The following is a 25,774-nucleotide window of genomic DNA, read 5'->3' as shown; positions in this document are numbered from 1 at the left end:
GGGCGTGTTTCGGGCAGCCACGGGGCACAGGCTAATGTTACACTCTTATCAATGTGAATGTTAACATGTCAATGTGAAATTTACGTTGTCAACGGGCCTGGCCCGCGTCGGCCCGGGGCCGGGCTTCAGGCTGCCCACGGGTCACGGGCTAATTTTACACTCTTATCGATGTTAATGTTAATATGTTAATGTGAATATTCACATTATCAACGAGTTGGGCCGGGCCCGCCCTAGGCAGCGGGCGGGCTTCGGGCCGCCTACGGGCCACGGGCCAATTTTACACTCCTATCAATGTGAATGTTAATATGTCAATGTGAATATTCACATTATCAACGGGCCGGACCGGGCTCGCCCCGGGCCGCCCATGGGACGCGAGTCAATTTTACACTCTTATCAATGTGAATGTTAATATGTCAATGTGAATATTCACATTGTCAACAGGCCGGGCCGGGCCCGGCCCGCCCCGGGCCGCCCACTGGCCGTGGGCTAGTTTCGGGCAGCCACGGGGCGCGGGCTAATTTTATACTCGTATCAATGTGAATGTTAACATGTCAATGTGAATATTTGCATTATCAATGGGTCGGACCGGGCTCGCCTAGGGCAGCCCACGAGCCGCAGACGGGTTTTGGGCTCGCCACAGGCCGCGGGCTAATTTTACACTCCTATCAATGTGAATATTAACATGTCAATGTGAATATTCACATTGTCAACGGGCCGGGCCGGGCCGAGCCCGGCCCGGGCTTCGGGCTGCCCACGGGTCATGGGCCAATTTTACACTCTTGTCAATGTTAATATTAATGTTAATATGTCAATGTGAATATTCATATTGTGAACGGGCTGGCCCGGGCCTGCCCTGGGCGACGGGCTGGTTTCGGGCCGCCCACGGGCCGCAGGCCAATTTTACACTCATATCAATGTGAATGTTAACTTGTCAATATGAATATTCATATTATCAACGGGCCGGGTCGGGCCTATTTTTTTGGCTTGTGGGCCGGCCCGACCCGACTCGAATTTTTCCGGGCACTTACGAGGATCGACATGAGCCGGGCCCCTACACATTGACGATATAAACATTTATATTGACGATGTGAACATTCACATTAAGGGTATTTTGATAATTATGTCACCCATAGGACTTATTGAAACATAAGAAAATTATGTGAACTAAATGGAACATAAATAGATGAAAAGGGTATTTTGGTCTTCTTATCTCAAATTGGACCTAATGGAATAGTCAAAAAGAATATGGGTTGGATGGAATAAAACTCTTAGAAAATGGATTTATCAAAAAAGCTCCATTGATTATATCATGTCCATATATATATTATTATAATAAAAAAGGAAGAAAAATATGGAACAAATCATTTCATATATTGAATTCAAAGTTGTGAATATTATATTATAATAATCAAGTTGCCTATAAGAGAAAAAACGGTGGCTCCATGTTTGGAAAAAGGAAAAAGATAGTTTTACTTCTAATCATTATCTTTTACTGTCTATTTGAAATCAGAGAGTACCATGGGTATCTGTTTTGTCAAGAGAAGCATCTCATCTCCTAACAGATAGATTTTTGAGTATAAATAAAAGTATTTTGTGTAAAGAAAAATTAAGAACTTGAAAAGAAAAATTTGTGTGCTTCCTGGCTAGAAGACTCCCCCACAGAGCTCAAATTCAAGTCAGAAAGTTTAATCCTATGGAAGGAATGACTGTACTTCCCTACATTGTACATGAAGATCAAGTAGAGGTAAACTTCTGCTTCGGACATCTGAGAGAGAGCAACTCCACTTTTTATTTTTGAACGGCGAGCAACCCCACTTCATGTTTAGTTAGGCCTAAAAAATATCCTGAGAAACCCAGCAACAACCAAAGTTAAACATCCGCTCATGACCTGATTATGTAAAAAGTCCATACACATATATCTACATACTAAAAATAAAAATGATAAAAAATAAAGATTTAATTTTCCAAGTGCAAGATCCAAAAAAGTTTATTCAAGAGGTAATAATTACACCCCAGTGATAAAAACATATATATTCATAAAAAAAATTATAATTATAATTATTAATATTTATAAAATTTCTTAAGTAATTATTTTTTAAAAACTCTCACGAAAATTTCACTGATGTAACATTTCATGAATAAAAATTTAAAGGATAAATTACAGATACACCTCTTGAAATTTATTCAAAATGAGAATTGTCCCTGTAATTTGGAAAATTATAAATACAATCCTGTCAGAATTTTTTATTTATCAAAATTAATTAAAAAAATAAAATTTCTAACTGTTCACCTATACAATAATAAATTATCTGAATTATTAATTGAAATAAAATTTTAACATTATTAGAACTTGTTAATTAACTTAATAATTTATTAATAAAAGAACCTATTTGTTATAAAATTAGAAACCTCAAGAGATATAATGTAATTTTTAAAACCACACAAAATAATTTGTAATTTAAATAAAATTCATGAAATGTGTTGGTAATTTACCCAAATCTTAAAGTAGGAAGTTTTGATATGTAAGGGTAATCCATTTCCCTACATTCAAGTTCCACGAAAATTTATTTTCCTCTACGGCAGCGGCCTGTGGTTTTTTGAGGCTTGAGATCTTAAGTCAGTTTGGAGCCCAGTGGCAGACACAGGGGTGGCGGCCCAAAATGTTGAAAAAATTACACTTTTACCATGCTATTTTAAATAATTATAAAAGAAATTTATATCGTGAGCCCTTCAAAATATATATAATTTTGTTCCAACTTCTCCAAAATTTAAAGAATTTTATTTTGCTATCTTAAATTTTGAAAATTTTTATTATTTTTATGCAATTTTTAGTAATTATAAAATAAATTAGTATTTTAGTTACCCCAAATCTTTGAAAAATCTCATTACTTTCATGTCATTTTGAGTTTTTGTAAAATAAATTAATATTTTAATTTCCAAAATTTTTATAATCTAACTTCAATTTCTCAAAAATCTAAATAATTTTATTTTAACCCTCCTTTACACAATTTGTGCATTTCCGTATCCGCCACTGTTGTAACCTATGGGCAATGGCGGAGCCAGGATTTGAATTTAGAAGGGGCAATGAATTGAAAGCTAAACAAAATTTACAATTCAATTTAACTTAATTTTTATTCGATTGTAAAACTACAAATTAGTGTGATGCAAAAGTTATATTTAAATACAAGCTCAAGTTAATCAATTAAATTATTTAAAGATGCACACACAAAAATAGATATGGAGAGGGATAGAAAAAGAAATAAAAAAAAATGGTGAATAAATAATACATAGGAATTGCTATATATTTTTTGTTTTTTTCACCGTTTTGAATCATTGAATCGCATAACAATATATTCTTAATTATTATTAATTATGTAATAATTATTTATAAATAAATGAATTAATTATGTAACATCCGGATTTTTAATTTAATACCATGATTATATTAATTACATATGAATATGAAAATATATATATATAAAAAAAGAAAAAAGAAAGAGGGGAAATAATATAATAATAAGAATAACAAAATAATAATAATAATAATAAAGTAAATACAATTCCTTAGTATATCAAAAAGTGAATATCAGAAATCTGTGTTAAAGGGGTAGATTGTGGGATACCGCATTTTGAATATTAAATATTTAGTAAACGGTAAGTGATATTTTATAGTTTGGTAGTGAGATTTTAGATGTGAACTTAATGTATAATCATATGTAATTTTAGAAATCAAAACTTTTAGAATTGAAACAAAATAATAATAAATAAATAAAAATTAATTAAAATAAAACAATTGATTCTATAATTTTACGTACCAAAATGAATTCTAAATTAAAAATATAATCACTGCCAAAACATTACAAGATAGTAAATATATTATTAGGGGCTAATTCCAAACAATTATATAAATATATGTGCCAAAATACCAAAAGGATAGTACCTAACTTATGGACTCAGCACAAAGGTATATTAAGCCACGTGTTAGGGAGAGGGTACTTAAGGCACTTGAGAATGCCACCTGTGAGCATTGGTGAGGAAATTCGGATGATGACATCTGTATAGTAATTAAGAGATTTTGCTTATAGGGCAAGTACGCGAAGCTAGTATAAAAAGGGGGAGGTGAAAACCGGAGGAGCGAGGGCAGTAGAAACAAAACAAGAAAAGTAAAGAAAGTAAAAGCCCAGGGTGAAAATGGAGGGATCGGAAAAAGGAAACTAGCAAGAGTTAAAATTAATGTGACTTATATTATATTTTGAGTTGTCATAATATATTTTATATATGTTTTGAGTTATTATAATTTATTTTACGAAATTTGTGATTTATAAATTATATTAATATTTTAATCACGTAAATTATTTTCTGACCTCTATTTGCTTAAATTGAAACTCATGGATATATTTGTTTAAATTTTAAAATGTATTTGAAAATGATCTTGTAAACAATTATTTTCTGTAAGTACCACCATAGGAATCCCATACCTTGGGGGACTTAAATAACTATTAGCCCCTGTTTGGCCACTTTGTGGTCCTCTGTTTGTCATGGATCCATTGACTCTTGCTCTGATTATCACTCAAATGACTCCTGTTCTGTACCATGGTTATAGTTATTTACGTAATTTTTATTTCAGTTTCTGCCACTTAAATAATTTATTTATGCAACTTAAATTATGTTAATATTTTAGCTTAAATAACTATCCATGGCTATTTTGTGCCTCTATACTCACTGTATAATATTTCTCACTATACTATGTACTTATAGCTATTACCTTTTCAGGTGACAAGACTTAGCAGGATCAAGATGGGAGATAAACCACAATGTTTTCTTTTTTATACTATATGTATTTTTAATTGGACACCTGAAATAAAATAAAAGTCCAAATGACTATGTTTGTTTCTTTTTAATAAACATTTGGTACCTAATTATTCTATTTTAATTTATTCGTTTGCGCTACGACTACAAAATTATTAAAATTATTTTATTTTTATCTTATTGCGACGCTGAGCCTTTGGGTATCGGGTTTGGATCGTGACAAAAGTAATATCAGAGTTTTTACAAAAACAAAAACAAAAACAAAAACAAAACCCTGAGTGTCTATTAATGAATATATATATATATATATATTGTCATAAAATAAAAATAAATAAACGTTATATTTTGTCCAACATCATAATTGTTTAATTAATTATATATATATATATATATATATATATTGTCATAATATAAAATAAATAAATAAAATATTGTGCCCAACATGATTTAAATAAATATTGGATAGGCTAAGTTTTCCTATGTTGTAGGACATGACACACCAGGAAGAATTGATTTGGTTCGAGCCCCAGGGAGCGCATCTAGCCCCTAACTTATTGGAGGGATGGGAAGACTCAGAAAACACTATCGGATAGACCCACCCCAACCTTGACCGACTCATGGGGAAGCCAGTATATTTGCAGGTCAACCCTGACGAGAACTACCTGTTTTGGAGACTTAGCCAGGCTAGCACCCGAGAGAGATACATTGGGCCGACGCACGTCGTCGAATTGGTACATCCGCATTTCTTGGTTGCTTCCTTAACTCTAGGCTTTACCAAGAAAAGAGGGAATATATACCCTAGCAGCCACATTTGCATTACGACACCCCCCCCACAGCACATTGTCCAGACCCTAGCTGTGGACCACACTGACAGTACCACATACTTAGAGATGCCTGTGCAGCTCACTGGGCGGCAGTTTTGAGGATATGGCCACGGTGTGCCGACCTACGTGGTCTAGGTAATTTGGCGCTGTTTTGGGATTAAGCTCAGTAGATGGGAGTTTGAGTCCCTCGTGCAGCAGGAGTTCCTATGGCTATTCCATAGCCCAGTCTTCCAAAGCCAGTTTTTGTGGGTGCTTAGTGACCTATTCTAGGAACATGACCAAGAGATGTAGTTGATCTTTTTTTTTTTTTTGGAGTTGACAATGACTAGTCTAATTCTTATATTTTTGTATCAGTAGGATTAGACACTAACTCTTGACTGTATTTTAAGTATATTGTACTAATATGTTTTCTTTTGCATAAGTAAAAATTATATATGTACTGTTATAATATCTTGTAAATCGTAGATATGATGTTATGATAATTAAATATACCAAGTGGTTCAAAAAAAAAAAAAAGGGAGTCCACTAATCGTTTTCACCTTCTACTAATGGCTAATGATGGAAATGAAATCGGATCGTCGGTCAACGGTACCGACCCAATGGAGCAAATTATCGAAAGAGCAGTTACCATTTTTCTGCGAGCCCTACAAACTAACATAAGTAACGAAATTCCTGAACAACGAGAAGAGCCAACTACAATAAAACAATTACAGGACTTGAAACCTACCATATTTACCGGCAATACAAACCCACTGGTGGCAGAAGCTTGGGTCAGAGATATGGAGAAAATTTTCCCCGCGTTACCTTGCACAAAAAGACAGAAAGTGACTTTCGCTACATTCATTTTCAAAGACGATGCACAAGAATGATGACTTCTTACCTTGGAGAAAAAAGATATTATGACTTGGGCAACATTCTTGGAGGTATTCTATGAAAAATACTTTCCAGATTTGTTGCGGGAACAAAAGGCGGCAGAATTCATACATCTAAGGCAAGGAACCATAACGGTGGCCGCATACGAGAGCAAGTTCATACAACTGGCTCGATTTGCGGCATACGTCATCCCTACCAAAGCTCGAAAAGCCAGGAAATTCGAAGCAGGATTGGATGCTGAAATCAAGGATAGGCTGAAGGTTTTGAAACTACCAACATATTCAGAGGTGGTGGATCGAGCATACATTGCGAAAAAAAGGGATTAAGGCCTTGCGCTCCGGGAAACCAAGCTAGAGGAAGCGATTTTGGGAAAGAGATAACAGAAGACCCAATGTCGCGCCTCCCAAGAGGGTAAATACGTACACAACCAATTCAACTGGTCAAGAAATCATGGTCCTACAAATCCCAGAGATGGCACCATTCCAACTTGCTCTACATGTGGAAGAACTCATTAGGGACAATGTCGTCAAGATACGGGAGCATGCTTTAGATGCAGCCAAGTTGGCCACTAGCTGAGAGATTGTCCAAAGCTTGCCAATCCTACAGCCAGTCCCTCTGAACCAGTCCGAAAACCCGCGGTACCTGGAAGAGTGAGGAAGGACCAAAAACGCCAAGGAAGAGCTTTTACCCTGGTGCTTGGAAACATAGAAGTTACTAAGAATGTTGTGTCAGGTACACTTTCTGCTTGTGGTTACTTAGCTCATGTTTTCTTTGACTCTGGTTCAACTCATTCTTTTGTTACATTACGCTTTGCCACCAAGTTGGTATCAACACCCGAACCCTTAGGATATATACTATCTGTGTCTTTTCCATCTGGTAACTTCGCTCTTAGTGCTGATGTGTACAAATACTGTATCCTTAAAAGGGGAAACCTTACATGTAGACTTAATTCCCCTCTGCATTAGTACCTTTGATGTGATATTAAGAATGGATAGGTTAATTGCCAAGCATGCCTTTATTGATTGTAAAGCCAAAAAGGTCTTCCTCCGATCACCAAACCAACTCGAACTTGTCTTCGAAGGAACTGGAGTCTCTCTCCCTTCATGTGTTATATCCTTCATGACAACCCAACAACTTCTAAGAAAAGGTTGTTGTAGTTATATCTGTTATGTGATCAATACTCAACAACAGGCACCCATACTTAATGCAATCCCTATGGTTCGACAATTCCTGGATGTATTTCCTGAAGACCTCTTGGCACCCTGATTGACTGAGAAATCGAATTCACCATTAAAACCTAACCTGGTACATAGCTAATCTCAAAAGCCCCTTACCGCATGTCCTTGACAGAATTAAAAGAATTAAAAACTCAACTCCAGGAACTATTGGAAAAAGGTTTCATTCGACCAAGTACCTTAACATGGGGAGCTCTGGTACTATTCGTAAAGAAAAAGGATGGCATGCTGAGGTTATGCATCGATCAGAGATAGGAAACTGTTAGGCCCCGAGATCGTGCAAATAACGAGCGATAAAATTCAACTCATCCAACAACAAATTTGCACCGCCCAAAGCCGCTAGAAAAGCTATGTAGATACAAGAAAACGGGACTTAGAATTTCAGATAGGAGATCATATATTCCTAAAGATTTCACCAACAAGACGGGTTATCCGATTTGGGAAGCGGGGAAAGTTAAACCTATGTTACATCGGGCCATTTGAGATACTAGAAAGAATTGGTCTTGTGGCATATTGCCTTACGCTTCCACCCGGATTATCCAATGTCCACACTGTGTTTCACGTTTCGATGCTTCGTCAATATCTTCGAGATCTAGAGCATGTTGTCGATTATGAGAATCTGACAGTTTAAGAAAACCTCTCTTATGAAGAGTAACTTGTACAAGTTCTCGATCGTCGTGATCAGGTTCTTCGAAACAAGATTATACCTCTTATAAAAGTCTTATGGAGAAATTATCGTGTTGAAGAAGTAATGTGGGAAACTGAAAGTCAAATGCAGACCAAGTACCCACACCTCTTCGAAAACCAAGGTACGTCAAGTTTAGGGACAAATTTCTTTAAAGGAGAGGAGAAATGTAACACCCGAATTTTTAATTTAATACCATGATTATATTAGTTACTTATGAATAGGAAAATATATATATATATATAAAAAAAACAAAAAATGGGGGAAATAATAATAATAATAATAATAATAATAATAATAATAATAATAAGTAAATACAATTTCTTAGGAGATCAAAAAGTGAATTTTAGAAATCTTTGTTAAAGGGGTAGCTTGTGGGACATCGCATTTTGAATATTAAATATTTAGTAAGCGGTAAGTGATGTTTTATAATTTGATAGTGAGGTTTTAGGCGTGAACCTAATTTATAATCATATGTAATTTTAGAAACCATAGCCTTTAGAATTGAAACAAAATTATAATAAATAAATAAAAATTAATTAAAATAAAACAGTTGATTCTATAATTTTGCATACCAAAATGAATTCTAAATTAAAAGTATGGTCATTACCAAAAACATAACAAGATACTAAATATATTATTAGGGACTAATTCCAAGCAATTATATAAATATATGTGCCAAAATACCAAAAGGATAGTACCTAATTTATGGACTTACAAGTGGCATAAAGGTGTATTAAGCCACGTGTTAGGGAGAAGGGACTTAAGGCACTTAAGAATGCCACCTGTGAGCATTGGTGGGGAAAGAGTACGGTTAGGGGTACCAAATTTTTTACTAAATAAATGATCAAATGTCTCACATGGGTGTGGGGTCTGCAATTTTGTGGGCCCCACACCTATGTGAGACATTTGGTCATTTATTTGGTAAAAAATTTGGGACCTCTAGCATTTTCAGTGGGGAAAAAATAATGTTAGGGATATCAAATTTTTTACCAAATAAATGACTAAATGTCTCACATGGGTGTGGGGTCCGCAATTTTGTGAGCTCCACACCTATGTGAGATATTTGGTCATTTATTTGGTAAAAAATTTAGGACCTCTAATATTTTTTGTGGGGAAAGAATAATGCTAAAGATACCAAATTTCCTACCGAATTTTCGGATGATTACATCTGTATAGTAATTAAGAGTTTTTGCTTATAGGGCAAGTACGTGAAACTAGTATAAAAAAGGAGAGGTGAAAACCGTAGGAGCAAGGACAGTAGAAACAAAACAAAAAAAAATGAAAGAAAGTAAAAGATGAGGTGAAACTGGGAGGGATCGGGAAAAAGAAGATAGTAGGGGTTAAAATTAAGGGGAGTGATATTATATTTTAAATTATTATAATATATTTTATATATGTTTTGAGTTATTATAATTTATTTTACGAAATTTGTGATTTATAAATTATATTAATATTTCAATTATATGGATTATTTTATGACCTCTATTTGTTTAAATTAAAATCCATAAATATGTTTGTTTAAATTTTAGAAGGTATTTGACAATGATATTGTAAATAATTATTTTTTATAAGTACCACCATTGGAGTCATATGTCTTGGGGGACTTAAATAACCATTGGTCTCTTGTTTTGCCACTCTGTGATCTTCTGTGTGTCATGGATCCATTAACCCCTATTCTAATTGTTACTCCAGTGACCCTTGTTCTACTTTATTCTGTATCGTAGCTATAGTTATTTACGTAATTTTTATTTCAATTTCTGCCACTTAAATAATTTATTTATGCAACTTAAATTATGTTGATGTTTTAGCTTAAATAATTATCCATGGCTATTTTGTGCCCATATACTCACTGTATAATATTTCTCACTCTGCTAGATGCTTATAGCTGTTACCTTTTTAGGTGACGAGACTTAGCATGATCAAGGTAGAGAATAAACCACAATATTTTCTTTTTTATACTATTTGTATTTTTAATTGGACACCTGAAATAAAATAAAAACTCAAATGACTATGTTTATTTCTTTTTAATAAATATTTGGTACTTAATTATTTTATTTTAATTTATTTAGTTTATCTGCTTGCGCTACGACTACAAAATTATTAAAATTATTTTATTTTTATATTGTTGCAACACCAAACCTTTGAGTACCGGGTTTAAATCGTGACAAATTATAAATAGGAAAATGCGTTGGACCCCCAGTGGGGGTGCTGGGGTCCTTGCTGATTGGCTGGAAAACAATTTTTTTTTTTGGGGGGCTTCAGCCACTGACAGTGTGTGTCATGTGGCACTGAAGTGCTGAGAGTAACTAGTCACTGAGGTCTCCAGCATCACTCTTATAAATATACATATAAAAGGTGAAAGAGAATCAGTGACATATAACATTTTTTTAATATAAAATTTATAAAAAATTTTGAGCATAATTAAACATTTACAGGAGAAAAAGCATAATTTTGTAAAAATTGAGGTGCCCCCCTCACCTCACGTGCCTCAGCCCCAGCCTATCGGCGAAGACCGCAATCCTTCTCTTGTGGAAAGGTTCTCACCTAAGGATATGGTTTTATGTGAGTAAACCCACCATTATTATGGTGTTATGTCACCCCCATCAACTTGTTTGTCTCCAAATTTTGATCAGGATGGTGATGTTTTCTGTGGAAAACGGCCGAACGTAAATCGGCAGCAAATTGAGGAATCTTTCTGATCACCGGTATTCACCGGGGTCGGGGAAGAATACCCCATTCTAGTGTCCCAAGTCGTTAACCAAAACAACACCATTTTCTATCAAGCAAGAACTTGGGAACTATACAATAAAACTATTCGAGTGTCCCATGTTCTGGTTTCGGGCCTGGAATGTGACGGACCAGCGAAACTTCTTAACTGTCGGAGCTATGGTGGATGTTTCTATTGTGCTTTGATTATTGCTTTTCTGTGAGGAGAGAAATCTTTTTGATAGTGTCTTATTCGTCGGAGGTTTGTGCCGGAGAAGAAGACAACTATGCAATATTTGCAGGAGCTCCGAAAGCTGTTGCACTGCACTGCTGCTGTAAGTGGCTCGGTCTGCTGCAGCTGTTGTGTTTGTCGTGCTCCGCAGCTGGGTGTGGCTGTGCTTGGTGCTTGCGATACCATGGGTAAAAACCATGGGCTGGTTTTATGGGGTAAATGAGCGATTGGATGGTGTTTTATACGAGTCCAGATCCCCTCCTTGAGCCTCCTCCTTCATTCCCTCCTTGCAGGGCCTTCGGGTCCACTTTGAGGCCCAGTTTTGATAATCTGAACTGTTATATTTTTAGATTTATTCAGTATATTATACCTGTAAAAAATCAAGTTGATCGGATATCAGAAAGTATGCGTTCAGAAAACTGGGACTACAAACTATTTTTTAATAAACAGTTTTCCGAACACATATTTTATGATATTCGATCAACTTGATTTTTTACAGGTATGATATACTGAATAAATCTAAAAATATGAACGATTCGGATTATTAAAATTGAGCCTCAAAGTGGGCCCGAAGACCCTGCAAGGAGGGAATGAAGGACCGAAATGAAGGAGAGGATCCCAATTCGCTTTATACAGCCTCCGTTTGGCAAGTTGGTTTAGATGTTTTTTTAGTTAAAATAGTCACAAAAAATAATTTTTTTTTTGTTTAATAGACAAAATATTACATCTAATCCATAATTATTATATTTTTTTTTCATAAAAAAATTAATAAAATCAAAAGTCTTTCTCAAACTAGACTTTTTAATCCCAGACTAAAATTGCCAAAAAGTCAAAAACTCAACCCACTTCCCAAACGAACTCATATAATATTTTACGCGTGTGATTATTATTATGAATATTTTAATAATTATGTCACTCATAAAATTTATTAAAATATAAAATAAATAATTTATATTAAGTAGAATATGAATAGGAGGAGTAGAATTCATTAATAGTATCAAAACAAATAATTTATACTATGTGAAGGAGATAAAAATTGAAAGATTGATGTACAATACAATTTCAAAGTTAAAAACAAAAAATGTAAGGTTTTGTATCGTGTTCCTTGTATATATATAAATTACTTTGGCAAATAATTTATATGTATGTTTAATATTTATATATATATATATAATTCGGGTTTTACTTTATTCGATATCTTTGTTCAAATTTGTCGAAATTTAATTTGAATTTCTAAATTTTTACTCAAATCCAGCACCAAATTAAGAAATAAGCCCTACAAAAAGCCGATTGGGTTTCAAGTTACTCGAATTGAGTTAGCCAAGTTGCATCCTATCCAGGGACGGATGCATGATTCTAATATCGCGGGGGGGGGGGGAGGGGGCGAGTGTATATGCAATCAAAGAATTTTTAATGAGCATGTGATATACAATATCAATTTCTACCCAAATATCACAAAAATATAATTAGATATTTTCATTCATCGTATATAGTTACAAAATATTAGCAAAATACAATTGGATATGTTCTAGTAAATCTATATTAATTTTCAAAAAAGTAACTATTTACTTTACATATCTACTTAGGCATCTAAAGTTGTGCTCGACGTTCTTTGATAATATAAAAACCATCTATGATGGAATTTACATCAAAATCTCGAGCAATGTCTTTGTCAACATATATTAACAAATAGCTTGAAAGAAAATCATCCTCCATTTTGTTACGCAATCTAGCCTTTACAATTTTCATGGCTGAAAATGCACGTTCTGTTGTCGTCGTAAAAACTGAAGAAAATGTATCATTGACTACGAATATTTTATACGTTCTGCGAGTTTTTTTTCTAAACTTTCATATCATTTACAGAGAGAGAGAGAGAGAGAGAGAGAGAGAGAGAGAGTAAAGTGGAGAAGCGGGCTTAAAGTGGAGGAGGGCTTAAATAATTAGGTTAATAAGAATTTGGGGACATTTTTAAGCGTGGGACAGGTTACACGTGAGTAGTATTTTTATTTATTTTTTATTTAGTTATAACCAAACAATTAAAAAATTTGAGCCCTAATTAGACAAAAAAAACTTTAACATATTAACAAATAAATTCTCAATTATTTTAACATTACTAAATTTAAAATAAAAAGTAATTATACTTTAAAAAAATTATTATAATTATTATTTTTAGTATTTATCAAAACAAATAATTAAAATTTTAAATTTTAAAGTTGAAAATTTAGGGAGTGGCGGTTCTTAGATTTTTTGCAAAAACTTTGGGGTTGCGAACCTACATAATTTAAAAATATTTGCAATTTTAATACTATATTTAGGAGGTTTTTTCAAAACTTTAGGGGGGCGGTCACCCCTGCCAGCCCCCTATCGGTCCATCCCTGATCCTATCCTTGACGCCAGGCCTGTAAATGGATCGGATTCGGATCGGATCTGTCAAAATCCGAATCCGAATCCGATTATGTCAAACTCGAATCCGATCCGAATCCGTTTAGTCTATATCCGATTATAGATATCCGAATCCGAATTCGATGATTTCGGATATCCGATCCGATCCATTTATTTATTTATTGAGCTACAATTTTATATAATTTGATTTTTTTTTCATTTTGTGTTTTTTTTTTCATTCAAATTGAAAATACTCGGATCAGATTATTGGGTTATCGGGTCAGGTCGGATTTTTGCAGATTTGATCCATTTAATAAATGGATTAAACGGATTCGGATTATGGGATCGAATTTTTTGTAAACGGATTCATATTATCGGATCGGATTCGAATCGGATTCGGGTTAAATCCGATCCATTGATAGCCCTACATGACACACATCTTTTTTAGGATAGGTATTGTAGAAGGCCATTATTATTTAAATTTAAAAATTAGACTCACTTTTCATATATAATGATGTAATAATTAATTAAATTATTTAAAATAACTGTCTCTCATATATTTTATAAGGGCACTCAGACCAAAAGTCTAAATTTAAATTTTTATCCAAATGTTCACATTCTAAATATTTGTTCACAATAATAAACTTATGCAAAATGACTAAACTACCCCCCACATATATATATATATATATATATATTCTAGACACCTGAACCAAAAACCAAACCCAAACCCAAATCCAAACCCATTTCCTTATCTCTCCTCCTCTCTGCTTTCTCCTCTTCCATCTCTAGATTAGAGTTTTCTCCTCCCCCTCCTATTTCACCACCACAACCATTGCTGGTGGCTTCGCTCTCTGATAGAAATTTTTTTGAACAAATAGATATAAAATTAAATAGATAGTCAAAAAAATTTAACAAATAATTAAGAGATAAAATTGAAAACAAAATATCCTCCTAAATAACAAAAATGACTTCTCACCAAATTATTTTACAAAAGGTAAATCTCTCACTAATAAAAAAATATTCACGGAAACTAATGTCTTAGACATTTTCCAAATTAGATTTTTCACTAATTTTTCCATTCTTTAATTATTTGCTAATTATCCCACTTGCATATTATTAAATTTAAATAATTATAAGAAGCAATTTGTATATCATTCTCTATGGTAGAATGATCCAAACAAAAAGATAAATTACTAACCTTGCAGGAGAATTCAACACCTACGAACTCGTGAAAAATTGGCCACAACAGCTAAACTTGTAGCTCTCCCTCTGGAATCTTGCCTACAACAGCTAATTAACTTCTCCCTCCCCTCTCTGCATATATATATATACATATATATATATACACCCACCTTATTTTTTTTTTAATTCTGTCGTTCAATCTGTCACCTTCCTTATTTATTAAAAAATGTTAGCCGCCCGAAACTTTTACTAAATTTTTTATTAAATATTTATATAGGTGTGTAACGCGTGAGACCTTTAATAAAAATCTTGAGATCCTAGCTGTGCTTTTATTTATTTCATTATTCTGCTGCTGGACATCCAGACCACCAAGAATCCTCTAGAGTGAAATTTTTCTAAAGTTTCCTAGAGTGTTATATTGTGTGGTTGAGATTTACTGGCAAGTCACATCAGAAAAATTGATGTGACTTACCAGTAAATCTCAACCACACAATGTAGCACTCTAGGAAACTTTAGGGAAAAATCACTCTAGAGGATCCTTGCTCCATCCAGACACGTAATCACGTGGTTTTTTAGGGTAAATAAATATTAAAAAAAGAAAATAAGGAAGGGAGAGAGAACGAAGAGAAAACAGAACGCCGGAGAAAGAAGAAAACTCAGCTCCCGAAGTCCATCTTCATCGTCGCCGTCGGAGCCCCACTCTCTTGATTCTCCTTTCCTAGCTCCTTTCATTCCCCTTCTCTCTCTAAAATAGTCTCTCTCTCTCTCTCAACAAAGAGGAGTTACAGAGTAGCCTTGTGGGTTTAATCTGTGAGTCACAATTCAATGTTCGTTCGCAAGAAGAACATGGACTGTGGCTGTGCTGTGGTGGAGATGTGGCTCGTATGGTGGCGGCCAGTGTTGTCGACTCGTGATATGTATTGTATATCGTTATTTTACTTTTATGTATCACGTATCGTGATATAATAATATATATTAATGTACTTTAAAAAAATAAATATTTTCATATAATATATAAATATATTACAAAAATAAGTTACTAAATCATATAATCAATGACCAAATTGGTCAATAAAGTATATATAAATTCAATTAAGGAGTTTTCTCAAGTGTGCAAGTGCACACCATGTGCCACTTACACAAAAAGTGTAAGTGTAAGGTGTAAGTGTAAGGTGTAAGTATAAGTATAAGGTGTAAGTGTAAGGTGTAAGTGTAAGGTGTAAGTGTAAGGTGTAAGTAGGTTGCACATGGTGTGCAACCTCAAAAAAGGTGTAAGTGTAAGGTTTAATTTTTTACAAAAGGTGTAAGTGTAAGGTGTAAGTGTAAGGTATAAGGTGTAAGGTGTAAGTTGCACACCATAACCAAACCCTTCAATTAAATTAGATTCATGATAATAATTTACTTTCTTGTAGCAAAAAGAGTATGAGAGTCAAATTTTCTTGCGGGTTTATTTGAATTTGGGTTTCCTTTGTATTGGATTTTTTGATAATATAGTTCATAACTGTTCAATGAGTGTCAACTGTGTGATTGATAGTGAAAAAATTAGTTAATCAGGCCAAAGGTGGAGAAGAATGTTGAAGTTAATTAATCGTACGATACCAGTTAAATCACAATATGATACGGAATTGTATGATACAAAAACATATCTCACAATTCTAGTCACCAACAATATGAGTCTGGGATATATATCTTTTTCTATACAATACGATATGTATTATATAATGCATATCTTACAATTTTGACAACAACGGTGGCGACAGGGAAAAGGCTAGCGGTGGGGAAGGGAACTCGGAGAGGGGGCTGAGCAGGTGAGGGTTGGCCAATGAAGGACAGGGAGAGGGGGGTTTGGCCGTCACCGAAATGGTGGGAAGGGATGAGGAAGAAAAGAGGGAGAAGAGTTTAGGATTTCTATTTTTTTTCTTCTTTTAACAAAACGACGTTGTTTTTCTAATTTAGGAAACTTGTAAAGAAAGAAACTATAGAGGATCCGAACTCACTGCCAACCCAAAAAAATTCACCGCGGCCAATCATGTCGGTGTACACGTATTTCTTCTAGTTCGATGTAAAGCCTGGGATTAGTTTTAAAAAATAAAAGAAAAGGTTAAGCATCTCAAAAAAATTATTAATGATAATACTGTCCGTCCCGAGTGGATGAGTCGGGCTGGTCCAAGTTCTTCACGTTCCGGTTCTGGGTGATGATTCCGCCAACTGACCTGCAAGCAAGTCCAAAGGGGAATGGGGCAGTCCCCCAGTGAACCCTCCGGCGAGAGAATCAGTAGAGGAAGAAGGGAATGTAGAGAGAGAGAGAGAGAGAGAGAGATCGAAAACCTAACATTCCTCTTGTCTTTCTATTCTTGCTTATATCCTTTGGTAATCATTTCAATGTCCCTTGTGACGTGCCCCCTTCCGCCGAAAGCCTGTGCCGTAGCTTACCTTGTTCAGGGTGAGGGGGCTCTGTTCCGACGGGGAGGTGTTGTCGTAATAAATGCTGTGATGGGCTGCATTAATGGTGATGTGTTGTGGTAATAACTCTGCAGATCTTTGTCTGCTGATGTGGCCTGTGTTTCACCTGCCATGTGCCCGAATGCCATTGGCCCTCCATGTCTAGATGGCCTCCAGCTGTCCTAGGCTTTGCCAATCAGGTTATGCTATTGGTCCCAAGCGATGGGTTTGGGGTGGTTTGCTGTGGGCCGTATGCCTTGTGGGCCTATCCATGTCAGTAGTCCCTCATTTTCGAGTGCAGCTTTAGCCCAACGAAGGGAATAGTAATAAGGAAGAGAAATGCGAACCGAGTGGAGAGGGGTGGCCGAGCGGGAGGGGTCGACTGTGAGGCGTGCCGACCGCGAGGGTGGCCGAGCGGAAGGGGTCGACCGCGAGGCCTGCTGACCGCGAGGGGTCAACCGCGAGGCGTGCCGACCGCGAGGGTGGTCGAGCGGGGAGGGGTCGACCGTGAGGCGTGCCGACCGCGAGGGTGGCCGAGCGGGAGGGGTCGACCGTGAGGCGTGCCGACCGCGAGGGTGACCGAGTGGGAGGGGGCGACTGTGAGGCGTGCCAACCGCGAGGGTGGTCGAGCGGGAGGGGCCGACCGTGAGGCATGCCGACTGCGAGGGTGACCGAGTGGGAGGGGGCGACTGTGAGGCTTGCCGACCATGACGGCGCGGGGCTCAAAAAGAGAGGGGGTAGGGTGGGGCTATGTGATGATGTGAAATGGAAAGGACAGGGTAAGGGGAGGGGACAGTATATCTTTGCCATACACATGGCAGTATCGTGGGGGAATTGAAGCGTTGGAGCAGAAATGAAATGATAGGTCACGAGGGGGGTTTTGAAAAGGCGGTTTTGGCGGTTGATTTGAAAGGTTTTGAAACGGGCGAAAATTAATGTGGATCCATGGAATACGGGTAAACCGTGGGTTTTTGGTATAATGCGTTTCACCTACCTTTTTACAAAAACTCAAAATATCCAAGTGTTAATTTCTTCATTGCGTACGACACACCTGTGTAGCATTTTCCCAACTTCCTTGCTCCTGCGTCAGAAGTGATTTGTAAGCAAACTCTAGAAATGGCAAAAGAAGAAGTAGTCAATGTGAGGGTGGATCCGCTGGGAGACGATGATGCGGAGGAGCTAGTAGCGCGATATAGGACGGAGACACGAATGGGTGGGGTGGGGGTGGGGGAACTGGTGGGAGAATCACAGGCGACGGCCCTGATATTGGCTCCAAAGCCACTAAGCCAGGTAGAGCCAGATCAGTGGCATACTAAGGCGGACAAATGCACACTCACTGCGGCGGATTTGGAGGTTATCAGGGAACGATACCAGATTGTTGTGGAGGTGGAGTTATTGCTGCCAACATCAAGGGAAAGGCCGTCTGCTGCTAGGCCATGGGAGTTTTCCCTGTACGAGGAGGTGCTAAAAGGTGGGCTGAGGTTGCCACTGCCCCAAGTGGTGGTTGACGTGCTGAATTGCCTGGAGGTAGCGCCGGGGCAATTGATGCCCAATGCATGGAAGATTCTGTTGGCCTGTGCGAGTGCGTGGCCCAAAGCGAATGGAGGGGAGGCCATGACGGTAGACGAGTTCTTTTCGTGTTACAAGGCGTCGGGGCAGCAAGAAACGTGGGTCACCCTTCAGGCGGTGATGGGGAGGGGATTGGTGGCGGGACTGCCGACATCGATCAAGGGGTGGCGGCTACGGTGGTTCTACGTGTCTGCTAATGGGGGAGTAGGGGTGCACACCATCTGGAAGGTGCCAACTAGGTCGATGGAATCGAGACTGGGGGCAATGGCGGAAGAGAGGGTAAAGAGAGTGAAGGAGTGGAGAGAGAGAGAGAGAAGGCCAAATGGGACGAGCTTGTTCAACCGTCCGCATTGTTTGAGGCGGGGCTGGGACCGCAGCCGAAGGGTGGGGACCTCGATCGAGTGGAATTGGAGGCGAGAAGAAAAGCTCAGGAGGTGGAGGATCGGGCCATTCTGGCCAAGGCCACGAGGTTGAAGAAAGCGCGGGGAGACCGACCGCCTCAACCGATCGCGCGGGAGAGGATCCGACCGCGTCCAAGGCCGTTGGGGGGAAAAGACTTGAGTAGTTTTGAGCCGCGGCCGCCCCCTGTAGACCCTGTAAAAGAACATACCAGAAAGGAGGAGGAGGCTCTGAAAAAGAAGAAGAAGAAGAAGAGGAGTGCCCCAGAGGAAACCGCAGATGAGTCGGGGGCCAAGAGGGCTAAGGTGGCCCCAACTGAGGTGGAGGTCCCTGTGGCCATGGATGCCCCGGAGGTGGTGGAGGTCACCCCAATAGTGGAGGCTGTGGAGGTTGCTCCAACAGTGCAAGTAGAGGCTGGGCTGACTGAGGCGGCGCCGAGCGGAAGGGAGCAGGTCCCGAAGGGGCCTGCCCCCTAGGAAGGAGGGGTTCATCTGGCTACGGCAATTTATCATGCGCGTGCAGTAGCTGGAAGGTTGGAGGGAGAAGAAGGCCCAGCCAGGGCGGGGGCAGACTGCTTGGTGAGGATTGTGGAGGAGACAGCTCTGCGCGCGGCATCAGGATACAGTGAGGCTGACCTGATGAGGGGGTTATGCTCCGCCCAAATGGAGGTAACTACCTTGGCAGGGGCCCTTCTTATGAAGGCAGGGGCTGCCAAGTTAAAGGCTGAGGAGGCCAAGGCCTAGTTGGCCAAATTGAAGAAGGACAGTGCCGACTAAAAGACTGCCCATGCTGTTCTGCCAGCAGTCAAGTTGGAGCTGGAGGACACACGCCGTAAGGTCGTGTCGTTCGAGTTCCAACTGGCTGGCGAAAAGAAAAAGTTGGAAGAGTCTGAAAGGGCCTGCGCCGTTGCGGTCAAACGGCATGAAGAGGCCATGAGCAGCAATGAAGAGCTGGTCAGGCAGAAGGACGAAGCAGATTCCAGAATTGTAGATCTGTTGAAGGAGTTGCGGGAGGAGCGCGCCAGAGCAGAGGAGAAGAAGGCGAAGGCGATGACGGAGCTGGAGAGTCTGAAGAAGGGGGTGAAAGAGGAGAGGGCGACGGCGGCTGCTGAAAGGGGGGCCCTGCAAAGAGAGCTGGACGAAGAGAGGGCGAAGGCGGCGTCTGAGAGGGCGGCCTACCCTGATCTGTGCGTCGCAGCAGTGGAGCAATATAAAGGGTCCCCCGAATTTCAGATGGTGGTGGACGTCGCTGTCGCCAGGAGTCTGGCTGGGCAAGAGTCTGGGGGGGTGGGCCCATCAAGGAAGACTGCTGGAGGTAGGACAGAGGCAGAGGTGATTGAAAGCTTCCAGCAGTCAGACTTCTACAAGCACGAAATGGTCAAGTTCTGGGACAGCGGTTGGAAGATGTTCAAGCGCAGAGCTGAAGAGCTGTTCCCACACTTGGGCCTGAGTAGTGTGACGATAGGTGAAGATGATGTGGCCCAGACCCCCCTGGACAAGGGCGTTGAAGAAGAAGAGCTGGCGTTCAGCGAGGAGGAATAACCAAGAAGAAGAAGAGCTGGGCATGGGCATGCTCTGTGTTTGTGTTTGTGTTTTTGTTTTATTTATTTATTTATTTTATTTATTTTTTTTGTAATGAACTTGTGTACACATTGTAAATGTATGAGTGGATGAATGAATGAATGAAAAGTTTAATTGTTAATGAGTTTGTGTAGAAATGTGATTTTGTTTATGTTGCCAGTTGACTGTGTGGGCGTGTATTGTCTAAAATGAATGAAGTCTTGTTATGAAAACTGGTCATAAAAATTGTGCAATAAAAATTTCGTGCAAAGTTAAAGTTAAAAGTTCCTTCCAGCGGAGTGCGATTGGAGTTGTACGAAAATTGAAAGGATGATAGTGGTTGATTGAAAAATTGGAGTAGGAAATTATAGAGCATGATATTAAGTACGGATGGAGAATCCACGGATAAGGACAAAGGGTAGGTTGCAAATTGTAACTAAACAGTTAATTGTAAACTTGTAGAGGAAAGATTGGAGAAATAAACTGGGTGAGGTGGTAGATAATCTGATTAGTAAATGAAATTCGTGAGAGCATGTTTAGAATTTAACTAGGTAAAAACGTGGTCCCAGAATTGTGAATAAGCTTCAAAATGTGACAAAGTGTTAAAGATGTGGTCCAGCTTGGCTTTGAAGTGCTCAGTCTGGCTGAGGCTTTGAGTGCTCGGTCTGGGCGAGCCTTTGAGGTGCTCAGTCTGGTTGAGGCATTGAGTGCTTGGTCTGACCGAGGCTTTGACGTGCTCAGCCTGGCTGAGGCTTTGAGGGCACGGTCTGGCCGAGGCTTGGAAGTGCTCAGTCTGGCTGAGGCTTTGAGTGCTCGGTCTGGCCGAGGCTTGGAAGTGCTCAGTCTGGCTGAGGCTTTGAAGTGCTCGGTCTGGCCGAGGCTTTGAGTGCTCAGTCTGGCTGAGGCTTTGAGTGCTCGGTCTGGCCGAGGCTTGGAAGTGCTTAGTCTGGCTGAGGCTTTGAGTGCTCGGTCTGGCCGAGGCTTGGAAGTGCTCAGTTTGGCTGAGGCTTTGAAGTGCTCGGTCTGGCCGAGGCTTTGAGTGCTCAGTCTGGCTGAGGCTTTGAAGTGCTGCAAGTGAAAATGTCATGGTAGCGAGATACAGACAGTTAAATTATGAAAGCTGAGAGCTGCAACAATGTTGGCAATACAAAAGTATGAACTATTTATTGAAGAGGGAAATACAACAAAGTTGACAATACAAAAGTATGAACTCATTGATAGTAACGCTTCAAATGTTCCGCATTCCAGGGATGGGGGAGGTCGCGGCCTTCCATGTCTTGAAGGCGGTAAGTGCCTGGTCGTGGTCGGGCTTTCACTACGTAGGGTCCCTCCCATTTGGCTGCCAGTTTGCCCTCGGTTGGATTCTTTGTGGCAAGAGTTGCTTCTCTTAAGATAAGGTCCCCCACGGAGAACTCTCGTGGTCGAACTCTGCGGTTGTAGTGTGTTCTCATTTTCTGCTGGTACGAAGCCAATCTGACAGCAGCAGTCTCTCGGAGCTCTTCGACGAGGTCCAGGTTTGCTCGATGCAGTTCATCGGCTGAGGCCAGATCCGGATGTAAAACCCGGGGGGTGGGAAGACCAACTTCGACCGGAATAACTGCCTCAGCGCCATATGTTAAGCGAAAAGGGGTTTCGCCAGTGGGAGTGCGAACAGTGGTTCGGTAAGCCCAGAGCACGTTTGGTAGTTCCTCGGCCCAAAGGCCTTTAGCAGCTTCGAGCTTAGTTTTGATGATTTTCAGAAGGGAACGGTTGGTGACCTCAACTTGGCCGTTTGCTTGGGGGTGATCGAGGGAAGAAAAGCATGGTTGAATCTGGAGATCTGCACAAAATTTTCTGTACTTCGAGTTATTGAATTGTTTGCCATTGTCAGAGATGATGGCTTGAGGGATGCCAAATCGGCAAATGATCGATTGCCAGATAAACCTGGTGGTGTTCCGCTCGGTGATTGTGGCAAGGGGTTCAGCCTCAACCCACTTGGTGAAGTAATCGATGGCGACAATCGCGAACTTGGTCTGGCCTCGACCGGTGGGAAGTGGACCGACCAAGTCGATCCCCCACTTGGCAAACGGATAAGGGCTGTAAATCGTGATTAACTCTGTAGGGGGAGCATGGGGGATGTTGGCGAAGCATTGACATTTATCGCATTTGAGCACGAAGTCGGTCGTATCCTGATTGAGAGTTGGCCAAAAATACCTAGTACGGAGTATCTTGTGGGCAAGGGACCTGCCACCTTAATGATTACCACAAATTCCCTCATGGATCTCCTGTATTACATAAGTTGCTTGAGCTGGATTGAGGCATCGTAGATATGGCCGGGAGAAACCGCGCTTGTATAATACATCGTCGATAATGATGCAATTGGATGCTCGGGATTGGACTTTGGCTGCCTGCTTTTGGTCATTTGGGAATGTCCCTGTGGTCAAGAATAGGAGAATATCGGATGCCCAAGGGATAGGTTTGTTTTGGATGAACTGTACAGCTTGCAGGTTGGGTGAAATGGCCGGGTGGTGTAGGTATTCGAGGCGGACATCATGGCTGAGATTAGGATGGTCAGCAGAGGCCAACTGAGCCATCTCATCTGTTTTGGAGTTTTCCGCCCGAGGAATGTGCCTGATGTGGAAGGTGGTGAAGAGGCGAGAAAGGGGGAGTGCCATGTCCCTGTAAGCTCGCATTGTGTCTTCCTTGGCGTCGAAGTCCCCCGTCATCATACTATCAATGCCCAATGTCCTTGGCAAGATGGAGTCCTGCTATCAATGCCTCATACTCGGCCTCATTATTGCTTGCTTCAAACAAGAAACGGAGGGCACATTTGAAGTAGCCGCTCTCGGGGGAGGTGAGGATGAGGCCGGCACCACTTCCGTCTCGTCGAGACGAACCGTCGACATTGAGAGTCCAAGAATGAGGATCGTCTGGCTCTGTTAGAGTTGGTGGGAGCGGAGGGGTAGTGGTCGGGGTCGGATTGGTGAACTCCAGAATGAAGTCAGCTACAGCCTGTCCCTTGATTGCTGTCCGAGGGCGGTAGGAGATGTCGAACTGGCTGAGTTCTACTGACCACTGCATCAGTCTACCTGAGAGTTCTGGTTGCTGCATGACCTTTTTCAGGGGCTGGTCGGTGAGGACCACTATGGAGTGGGCTTGGAAGTATGGGCGGAGACGTCTGGAGGTAATGACCAAGGCCAGAGACAGTATTTTCTAGTAAGGGGTAGTTCTGCTCCGCTCCCCTGAGAGCCCGACTGATGTAATAGACCGGCCGTTGGATTGAGCCATCTTCTCTGAGGAGAGCTGCACTGACTGCGGTGCTCGATACTGCTAAGTAGAGGAAGAGGGGCTCGCCCGTGATTGCTTGGGAAAGAAGGGGAGAGTTGGCCATGCATTGCTTTAACTGTTGGAAGGCCTCTTTGGATTCGGCTGCCCATTCAAAAGTCTGCCGAAGAACTTTGAAGAAGGGTAGGCACTTATCTATTGCACGGGAAATGAAGCGGTTGAGGGCCGCCAGTCGGCCGGTGAGTCTTTGAACTTCTTTGACCGTCCTAGGCGACTGCATCTCAACCAAGGCCTTGATCTTCTCAGGGTTAGCTTCAATGCCCCGCTGACTGACCATAAAACCCAAAAATTTTCTAGATCCTACGCCGAAGGCACACTTCTCTGGGTTGAGCTTCATCTGGTACTTGCGCAGGTGGCGAAGGTTTCTCGTAAGTCAGTGAGGTGATCGGAGGAGTATATGCTTTTAACTAGCATGTCGTCGACGTAGACTTTCATATTTCGGCCAATTTGGTGATGGAAGACGGCATTAACCAGCCGTTGATAGGTGGCCCTGGCATTCTTCAACCCGAATGGCATTACACAATAGTGGTAGGTACCTTGGTCAGTAATAAATGATGTGTGTTCCCGGTCAGATGTGTGCATCAGGATTTGGTTGTACCCAGAGAAGGCGTCCATGAAGCTGAGCATTTGATGACCAGCCGTGGCGTCGACCAGCAGATCTATGCGGGGAAGGGGGTAGCTATCTTTGGGGCAAGCTCGGTTCAGGTCAGAGTAATCGACACAGAGTCGCCATTTGCCATTGTGTTTGCGGACGAGGACCATGTTGGACAACCACCTAGGGTAGTCCACATTTTTGATGAATTGGGCCTCGAAGAGCTTGTCAACTTCTGCGGCTATAAGAGTGTTGCGCTCCGGATGGAAAATGCGTTGCTTCTGGCGGTGGGGTCGAAAGTGGGGTTCGATGCTGAGGCGGTGGGTTATGAAGGAGGGGTCGATGTCTGGCATGTCAGAATGGGTCCAGGCGAATACATCTCTGTGCTCGGTCAGGAGAGCGGTAAGGTCGGCCTTGGCTTGGGAAGGTAGTTGGCTGCCAATTTTGGCGGTTTTGATTGGGTTGGTGGGATTGATGTTAACTTCAACAAGTTTCTCCACGGGTTCGCCTCTGACCAGCTCGTCTTTGTCTCGGACGTCAAGCCCTTCGATGATCATGGCCTCTTTTAGCTTGACTTCTTTGAGTGAGGCGACATAGCACTCCCTGGCCACGGTCTGTTCTCCTTTGACAGTTTCGACACCGAGATCGGTAGGAAATTTGATGGCAAGGTGATAGGTGGATGTGATGGCTTGGAAGGCGTTTAAGGCTGTGCGGCCAAGGATGATGTTGTAAGCAGAGGGGCAGTCGACCACAAGGAAGGTGAGCAACTTGGTGGTCTGCCTCAGGTGTTCGCCAATGGTGATAGGTAGATCGATGGAGCCGATGGAGGTCACACGGTCGCCGGTGAAACCGACCAGAGGGGTTTGGAGGGGAGACAAACTTTCTTCCCCGATCTTGAGCTGGCGGAAGCAATTGAGGAAGATGATGTCTGAAGAGCTACCGTTGTCAATGAGGA

The 25,774-nt window shown here is 40.5% G+C and overlaps 1 long non-coding RNA gene across 1 annotated transcript; it reads right to left on the bottom strand.

The window, feature by feature from the left end:
* Positions 1-1,350: 1,350 nt before the first annotated feature.
* Positions 1,351-15,124, bottom strand: LOC145820642 (uncharacterized). Its single transcript, XR_014362572.1, has 2 exons — positions 14,951-15,124; positions 1,351-1,844 (listed from the first exon to the last, which is right to left on the bottom strand). It is a non-coding gene; the product is annotated as an uncharacterized LOC145820642 (long non-coding RNA).
* Positions 15,125-25,774: the final 10,650 nt, after the last annotated feature.

This window comes from Camellia sinensis, chromosome 2 (genome assembly GCF_055761805.1).
Source record: "Camellia sinensis isolate YWXY chromosome 2, ASM5576180v1, whole genome shotgun sequence".
Taxonomy (NCBI): domain Eukaryota; kingdom Viridiplantae; phylum Streptophyta; class Magnoliopsida; order Ericales; family Theaceae; genus Camellia; species Camellia sinensis.
Note: the sequence above shows the minus strand (reverse complement) of the source record. Positions and strands in the feature narration are given on the sequence as shown.